General features: G+C 45.8%; 1 long non-coding RNA gene across 3 annotated transcripts; it reads left to right on the top strand.

Annotated features, from left to right (window-relative positions):
- The first annotated feature begins 2291 nt into the window (after window positions 1–2291).
- On the top strand, window positions 2292–9272 carry LOC124320062. 3 transcript variants are annotated; one of them, XR_006913814.1, is made up of 3 exons: window positions 2292–2357; window positions 9093–9154; window positions 9252–9272. It is a non-coding gene; the product is annotated as an uncharacterized LOC124320062 (long non-coding RNA). The 3 variants fall into 3 exon arrangements; XR_006913816.1 differs by having other exon boundaries at window positions 8924–9154; XR_006913817.1 differs by lacking the exon at window positions 9252–9272 and adding an exon at window positions 8924–8995 and having other exon boundaries at window positions 9093–9242.
- The last annotated feature ends 210 nt before the right edge of the window (window positions 9273–9482 follow it).

Raw genomic sequence — 9482 nt, 5'->3', positions numbered from 1 at the left:
TCAACCTAGAAAAGAGAAAACAACTGCACCTGTTTTTGAATATGATTATGCCTTCACAGCAGATCTTCAACTCAACAACGAATGCTGGTATGCAGATTCGGGTTCCAGTGAGGATATGAGTGATCAGAAATCCATCTTTCAGTCAAAAACTCCCATCAATCGTGGTGACCGAGCAATTAAAAGCGTGGAAAAGAACAACGAAGCATTATACGCAACTGGAGTTGGAAATGTCATCATCAAGACCAAAGTAAATGGCGAATGGCATGATGGTTTGTTACGTAACGTCTTGTTTGTCCCAGATCTAGGAGCCAACCTGTTCTCGATTGGAGCCACAACGGAGCGTGGAGCCACAGCTACGTTCGACAAAAACGGCATGGAGCTAAGAAAAAACGGAAAAATAGTCGCCACTGGCTCAAGGATGCAGAAAAAGCTCTATGTGATGCATTTCGCCAACTGTTCATCATCTGGAAAAATTAAAATCCCAAGAGATGTCATCTTCAATGAAAGTATTCAAGCACCTTCACTACTTCCCGTAGCTGTCCCTCGCACTGACCTAGAAACTGTCTCTGTAATTGGAGTGGGTGGGGATGCCTACGAGGCATCCAACGGACGTGCCACCGTGTCCAACGATCAGTATGGTCAACCTGCAAGTGACTCTGACATCATTGTGGAACCCTTCCATGGATTTGAACAGCCAGAAAAGCCGCTTCTTGGAGATCACCATCTCGAGCCCAGTGTGGACTCACCTCAAAGACCGTCTCGCATTCGGAAGAAGCCGAATCGGCTTATTGAAGATCCAAACTTTCTGAGCCACACTGTTATGAACGTTGCCCCTGATGACATTTTTGAACCACAGACGTACCAGGAGGCGATCTCATGCCCAGAATCTGCCAAATGGATTTCAGCGATGGAGGAGGTGATGGAATCGCTACGATTAAACGAGACTTAGCAGCTTCAACTACTACCTGAAGGTCGCCGCCAAATAAGGAACGATTTGGCTGATCGGTGTGTTTATCGTCGAAGTGAGGAGGATGGCATTGTCATCTTAGCAATCGGGGTGGATGACGGACTACTCTGCGGACCAGACAAAACCAAATTATTGGAACTTATCAGTCAACTATCAACACATCTAGACATCACAGCACGAGATGCAGACTTCTTTATTGGCCTAAAAATTGACAGGGATCGCACCCGCCGTGTCATCTCTCTCAGGAGCAATACACCAATCGGATTCTTCGCCGATTCGAGATGTTGGAGTGCAACACGAAAATGCAGCCTTGCGGATCTCTTAACGAAGGCGCTTGCTGGTCCAGCTTTCCAGGACTTAAGAAGGAAGATATCAGTTCACCCAATTTTGGTTTGAGTGGGGATGTTGAATTTATGTTGTCAATCCTAAATTGTGTAAATCTTGCAACTCCCTCCCTACCCTCTCTTCTTTCTCATCGAGTGTTCTCTCTGTGGGTGTAACTCAGTCTGCTACTTGAATACGTTCGAATCACGAACTTACTTGTGCTACAAACTAAAATACAGAGAAACGTAATCACAGTGAACAAAACGCGAGTCTCAATTTAGCTAATATTCAACAACTAGGACCAGTTACAATACCTCATTTTTGGAACATAACCTGGACCGTTCCAGAATTGGAATTTTACACTAACAGTTGGGAACGGTTTAAGATATTAGATATAAGAATAGGTTAGGGTTTAATACAACAACCATAGCCTAAAACAAAACCTGGACCGTTCCAGAATTATAATTTAATATTAACAGTTGGGAACGGTTTAAGTTTACTTCAACTAGTACCATAGCCTAGAACAGAACCTGGACCGTTCCAGAATTGGAATTTAACACTAACAGTTGGGAACGGTTTAAGATATTGGCCAACTACAAATATCCTAGCCTAAACCATAATCCAGACCGTTCCAGAATTGGAATTTAACATTCACATTTGGGAACAGTTTGAAGTTGAGTAGGCTACAACTGGCATAAATTGGGCTATGTTATAATGGTTATAACTGTCATAAAAATTTGACACCTGAAAGATTTGGGAATTATGTTTTATTCACCAATTAATTTTGGTAATACAATTCATGAAAAAATAACTAATTCAAACTTAACATAAACCTTATTACTAATAACGACAACAGACAATATTTCCTACACGAAATAGCACAAATGGTGTATCCCACACGGTTCTAAGCCCCTCCCATTCGGGGCGGGGCATAGAAGATACACGGTGAAAATACACGATTTAGTCTGCACACGCACACGGCTATGCGCACACGATTTAGTCTGGCCCTCCCAACAATGACTGCATCTGTCCCCAGTGCTGTAACACCATTTCTTCATTTGACACGGTGAGATGAAATCGTAATGTTCAACATTAGTTCAATGTTTGAGTTTGAAAAATGAAAACTCTTTTGTTCTTTATTCGATAAATCCCTTGGTAAAAGGAATGAATGTTTTAACCCCCGCACTAGTGTCGAACTTGCTTGAAATCCCACGTTCGCCTTTCAAATACCTAGACGGGCAAACCGGTTTTAGTCATAGATAGACATGTCTGTGGGTTCCCATGAGCCGTTCTTCTGTCACGCTCTTAACGTTCATATTACATCCAATCATTCATAATCTCATTCATAACATCAATCATTCATACCGTCGTCTGCTTAGCTAGCGTTGTTGTGCTTTTGTGCTCCCACTTAATTTGGATATTTTTATATTTTTTGGTTTGTTTTCCTCGGAAGTCCTTGATGAATCTCTTTTGCGAGTATATCAGGGCTCTGTAGAATACATTTTTGTCTATGTATTATATATTTTTCATATTGCATTCCTCTTTGCCATTTTCACCCTATACCTGGACCCTGTTTCCCTTCCCCCATCATCTGTCAAACTGAGCTGTCAATGGTCTGACTTCTCTCTATTTTTCACTACTTTATCTCTCGCTCCTTTCTGCTGCCCTTCTTGCGTCATACTATAGTGTCTTATTCTGTTCTTTCTTTTATTTATTTATTTATTTATTTATTTATTCATTTATTTATTTATTTTTTTTTTGTTTCATTCCAAATATAGGCTCTCTCACTCACTTCTATTGTTTGGATTAGTTATAAAACAGTGACCATACCCTGTTAGCTGTAAGTTGCGGAGTATTTTTTCAAATTTTTTAACGCAGGAAGAGTGTGGTATAGATCCCACCCCGTCCGGTCTGGTTATAAGCATCAACCGAAAAAGGCTTGTACCCCTCGTGTCTTGCTCATCTGAGCTTGTCCCTGGTGATCTCTCTCGCCCTCCCTTAGCGAGTGGTTCGACCAGTGTTCAGTCCGTCTTCGTGTCGTGGGCTTCTGCGGGACTGCTGGAAACCTTTTGGTGGAGACCTTAGGGGGCCTTGGACGCTGGTCACTCTTCTCATGCTCTGTGTGAGGGGGGAAGGAACCGGGGGTAGTCGTAGCTTCCTTCTGACGCCTTGTTCGTCTTTGCATTCCTCCCAGTATCGAAGAGGATATCCTGCATTTCTTTCTTTCTTCACTCCCTACTTGAGTCCTGGTTCTACTCAACCTCTCTCCTACTGGGTGGGGCATGGTTAGCGACGGCGAGGCCCCTGGTGGCCAGCCGAATAATATCTTTCGGAAATGTCTAAGTTGCGACAAACGTTTTGCTGCTAGACACAATAGCCACCGCTGCTGCTCCGCTGCGTGTAATGCCAATAAACCCAAACTCAGTCAATCCACCGGTCCGTCTCGTAGTTCTAAACGTTCTCTCGCCTTATCACCTGGCAGTGACGTCCCCGCGTTAAGCAAAAAAGGGAAAACCGACCTTCAACTGTTTATTGAGGAAAACTCGGCTAGTGCCATCGACGATCTAACCAAAGAGGAACTTGCCACTCGCCTCTTTACAGCTGTCGGTTTCCTAACCGACTTCCCTACTTCTTCTGTTGAATCTCTCGAAGACAAGGTGCAGACCTTCTCCGCCCCTTTGGTCACTAAAGAAACCCGTATTTTGGATCTTGAGGAGGAAATAGTCAAAATCAAGGTGTCCTTTGCTGACTCTATTTTAAAACTCAATCTCTCCGCTTCTCCCCCCCCCTCCGCGCTGTTCAGGGCCTTCCTATGCGTCTGTAGCTCGTGGCCAGCCTACTAACTCAGTTTTGGTTGCTAATTGCGTCCCTGGTGCTACACCCAACGTCCTCGATATTCATGCTGTCGAGAAGCTCTTAGACACTCCTAATAGCGGTCTTATTCCTTCCCACGTCAGATATAAAAATAATAAGGTTTACGTTACGCTTGACAGCGACATTGATGTTGCCAAAGCTGCCACCATCCTAAATGGCAAACCCGACTTCCAAACTCAATTTGCTCCCGCTTCGAAACTAAACGTGCTGTTCCCTGTGGTTGCTCTCTTTGTCAATGTGTCTGATCCCGAGTCCCTAAAGAATGAACTTGAACACCGTAACAAAAGTTTGAGGGGCTCAATTCACTCGGTCAAGGTAGTCTACACTAAACCTAACACTACGGAGGGACACGTCAAACTCTTCCTCCGCTCTAAACAGGCTAGGGATGACATTCTTTTCCTTGGGAAAGCTTCCATCTTGGGTAGGGCCTTTCGTGTTGTCCCTGTGGATCTAGATCGCGAAGTGAGACGTTGTTTCAAGTGCCAGCAATACGGTCATACTCAGCAACTTTGCTCCAAACCTGTCGTTTGTGGGAAATGTTCAGGTGACCATCGCACCCTGGAGTGCGTTGCCGAACCTAACGCCTGGAAATGTGTGAATTGTTCTGGCTGTCACCAGGCCGGTAACAAAGATTGTGCTGAACAGGTCAAAGCGGTGGCCCGGTACAGAGCCTTCCTAGACAAGCATGGTTAGAGACCTCTCTTCCACGCGTCCGGCCGTCCCTAGCATCTTGAGATGTCTCCAAATTAACCTATGACACTCCAAAACTGCCTCCTCTGCCCTAGCCCAAGTTGTTTTTGACTTAAATATTGATGTTGCTCTTGTCCAGGAACCTTACCCATATTCTGTGTCCCCTCCGGTTCTTGCTAATATTCCACCCGGCTTCTCGCCGTTCCACCAACTCTCTGCCGATCACGCGTACGGCTCAGCCATCCTGTTACGAGACTCTCTATCCAAAAACGCCTCTCTCTCCCCCTCCCTGCCACCCAACATTTCCACCTGCATCTCCTTTCCCACTTGCTCGGGTTCACTAAGCTTCTGCTCTGCGTACCTACGGCCACCCCTCCCTAATTTTTGCCAAAGTGCCTCCCAAATTCTCGACAAATCCGCCTCTCCTCTTTCCATTATTTGTGTAGACTCTAACGCGAAAAACTTATTGTGGAACAGCAATGGTACCGATTCCCGGGGCTCTGATCTGGAAGCGCTTATTCTTCATCATAATCTAAATATTGTTAACAAACCTCGCGCTGACCTTTATTTTGTTCCTAGGGGGACCTCTTTTATCGATGTCACTCTTGCTGGTGATCGTGTCAATATCCACCGCTGGTCCTATCTAGCCATGCCCTCCCTTTCTGATCACCCATATATCTATTTTGAGGTTGTGATTAGTGGAATTACTCCTTTGCTCAAAAGTCCAGCCCCGTAATAAGGCCCCTTCCCTCTTTCACATTAACCAACGATCATATCTGAACTGCCTTGCCCTAACTCTCAACAAATGGGAGCCTCATTCTCTCTCTCTGTCGTCACCTGACTCCATTGACCGCCAAATTGAACGTCTCTCTTCGACCATGGTCAACTGTGCTAGACGTGCCAAAGTAAAAAATCCTCCAGTCCCTCCCTCTAAGACCATTCCCTGGTGGTCTCATGAGCTTTGTGCTCTCCGTTCCAAAGCACGGTCCTTTTACAAAGCTTGGTCGCGATCGAAGCTATCTAGTGATGAGAGTCAGTACCGCCGTTCCAAGGCTAACTATCAACGTGCCCTGCGGCTAGCCAAAAGCAAAGCATGGGCTGACTTTCGCGCACGGGCGTCGTCCAGCGATACGTTCAAGGTTCTTGCCTCTTTCTCTGGGAAATCAAAATCCATCCCAGTACTCTCTGAGCTTATTGTCAATGGAGCCACAACAACTGATCCCTCTATCATCACCAAAGCGTGCGCCGAACACTTCTTTCCTGTCGAGCCACCATCGGACATTGACCACTCTGCTATTCTTGATTCTGCTAATTCTGCTCTAAATCTCTCTGACTCGGCGGTTCCTCCTGTATCTGACTGGGAATTCGATTCAGCTTCTAAAACACTTAACAAAAAGTCTGCTCCTGGCTATGACGGTATCTCTGCTGACCTCCTTCTTTTTAGCCTTCCTGTGATTAAGCCGCTTCTCTTCAAGATCATCAATGCTTGCCTTTTGCTCTCCTTCTTTCCCAACAACTGGAAACTCTCTAAGGTCGTAGTCATTGGGAAACCAAACAAGCCTGATTACTCGACTCTCAACAGCTTCAGGCCTATCAGCCTAGTCTCGAATCTTGCCAAACTCCTTGAAAAAGTTATTCTGGGTTGCCTTATTTGGTACAGCCGCTCTCTGAATTGGTTTAGTGACTACCAGCACGGTTTCCGTGAAGGCAGGTCGACTGAGTCCGCCGCCCACTCACTCACGTCCGTTATCGAGTCTGCTTTTGTAGAGCGTAAGGTGTGTGCTGCTGCGTTTCTTGACATCAAGAGTGCTTTTGACTCTGCTTGGCACTCTGCAATCATTGCCTCCCTAGTGAAACGCTCTTGCCCCGGCTATCTCCTAAAAATTGTTCAGAACTTCCTCTCCAACAGAGTTGCTGCTATCTCGGTCCATGACTCTACTTTCACCAAACCAGTCTTTCTCGGATGTCCGCAAGGAGGGGAGCTATCCCCCTTCTTGTGGAATATACTCGTCGACGACCTGCTCAGACTAGAGTTTGATTTTCTAGTAATATTCATTGCCTATGCAGACGACATTACCATTGTAACACCCCACAAAGACCCAGAAATTGCTACTCGTAATCTGCAGATTGCGTGTGACACGGTGGTCAGTTGGCTCCGTTCTCGGAAACTATATCTGAATGCCCTCAAATCTGTCTTTGTCGTATTCTCTCGCAAACGTATCGCACTGAACAACCTAAATATCTGCATCAACAACATCGTGATTTTCCCTTCTCTGTCTGTCCACTTTCTTGGCCTCATTGTTGACGCAAATCTAAAATGGAAAGATCATCTAAATGCTAAATGCGTTTTGGCCAAAAGGGCCCTTCTCATGGTGAATTCCTGTCTGCGACAGTTCTTTGGCTTTGATTGTATGCGCCTCAGGTCTCTTTACCTCTCTAATGTCGAGCCGATCCTCTCTTATGGGTGCTCAGTGTGGCTCTCCATTCTCAAAACTCAGGCTGGAAAGAAAACACTACGGTCCTTCCAGCGCTATGCCGCTCGTCTTATCACTCGGTCCTTCAAAACAGCTCCCACTGATGCCCTTTTAGTTTTGGCCAATCTGCTCCCGCTTGATCTGCATCTCCTCAAACTTGCCAGCCTAAGATACCTATCCATGAACCTGACTGGTGGTTTCTCTCCCTCCTCGTTGAAGATTCTGTCTGAGCGCGTTCCGATACTTATCTCCGCCCAGAGAATTCCACCTGTTAACTCTTTATACTCGCCGGAGCTGCCTCCGTGGGCCGGGTGTCCTTACATCTTCCATTCCAGGAGTTGTCGTCCCGCTTCTTCCTACTGATCGTAGGGTATTGAGACTAACTATCCATATATCTTGCAAGGGGACTGTCGCTAGTTTCTGTGTGGTTGCCTCCAACTCTCTTAATGTTTTAGACGTGTGCAACTCCTGGTTGCCTACCTTAACCTCTTATAGACTCGCAATATGCTTTGCACTCTCCAAAGCCGTGGAAATCATCTCCCATCGGCGGCATGCTTTTAATTATTTTGAAATCTGCTTAGAGGGCAAGGACACTCCAACGTTATTTCAGCCAACGTCTTCTCTGTCTGAGGCTGAGGCACTTGTATTCTCTGCTATACAGGCCCTCGGTCAGTCTTGTCTGCTCCTTCTTGCATGCCACTCGTCCTCTCCTGGCTGCGTCTTAGCTAGGCTTTGGGCAGACCGACCCACTAGGGGTGATCCCAACGCTGAGGCGTTACCATCAAAATCCCTCGCTGCTAAGGCTTTTTCTGCCTTCCTGACTGAAGTATGGAACAAGGAGTGGACCTCCTCTCCCAATGGCGCTACTACTCGACTGTTTTTCCCAGAAGTCACCTCCGCTGCCTTGCTCCTGCGCCATCGCTCCAATGCAGTGACGTTTCAGCTACTGTCAGGTCACTGCGCTCTCAACTCCCATCAGCATCGCTTCGGCTTCTCTGCCTCCCCTGCCTGTGCGTGCGGCCATTCTTTCGAATCCATCTCTCATTTTCTATTTGACTGTCCAAATTTCTCCCAGTCGCGTCAATCATTATTTCTCACAACCTCTGCAAACGATCTCCGCTGGCCCCCAACGCTATCTACGTTTCCCACATGGAAACGCTTTTTCTCTTTCCGTTTCGTTTTATTTTCTTTCTCTTCGCCCATGCCCCCCCCCCCTCCCACCAACTTGTCACATAGGCCGCACTCTAGGAACTGCCAAGAGGGCTCCTGTGTCTGTCAGTAGCTACACCGGCGGTCGCCGGCTGGCGGCCAGCAGGTTCAACCAAGCCGGGCAGGTCTCATCAAATGGCGACACAGGGTCCCCCCTCGAGGCCCGCACTAGAGCTGGCGGTAGGCCCAGTTTCCCCTCGGCTATTTTTTGTCTGTTTTTATTCGCTTTTATTCACTTGTAAATACTGTATATCTCCATCGGCGTGCAATACACTGGGCTATACTCGGAATCCGAGGTGCGCCCAATTTATTTAAAAAAAAAATCCAATTCCTATCAAGGCCACCCAGTAAATGTGGTGTCTATAATAACCGCGTCTTATATTAGGTCGTCCGTACTGATCCCAATATACACAAGGTCCATCTTTCCGATTTAATACTTGACGACTCGATAAATCCGGTAAACCCCCTCTTTGTTAGCTAAAATGACCAATTGTTTTTTAGGTGTGTATTTCTCCCTTAAAAATCTTTTCCGTTTTCTCAACTTTCATGATTAGTTATCCCTGCTGTACGAAAACTTGGTTTGGCAATTTCAACTTATAGTACGAGAAAATTGGAGGTAAAATATTATATTTTGTAATTTGTACTAGAACTATGTGCCAAAGTTGATTGCTGCCAAGATTTATTTAATTAAATTTGGTTGACTTGGCCTATAGATCGATTGTTCACGTTGGAGTTCAACCGCATGGAACATTTTCTTAGAACTGATTCCGAATGCGAAAGTAAAGATAATTCAAAATGGTATCCTTTTATTATATTTATAGGTGTTTCAGGGGGAAAGGTATGGTTTTCTCATTTAAATTTCGTGTTTCGCTCCCTTCTTTGTGTGTTGTCAATAAAGAGGTAGGGTCACCAAAATATCGTTTGTTCCCCCGTCTCTCCCCTTC

Source organism: Daphnia pulicaria, chromosome 1, assembly GCF_021234035.1.
Source record: "Daphnia pulicaria isolate SC F1-1A chromosome 1, SC_F0-13Bv2, whole genome shotgun sequence".
NCBI lineage: Eukaryota > Metazoa > Arthropoda > Branchiopoda > Diplostraca > Daphniidae > Daphnia > Daphnia pulicaria.
The sequence above is the reverse complement of the archived record's forward strand: the minus strand, read 5'-3'. Positions and strand labels throughout refer to the sequence as shown.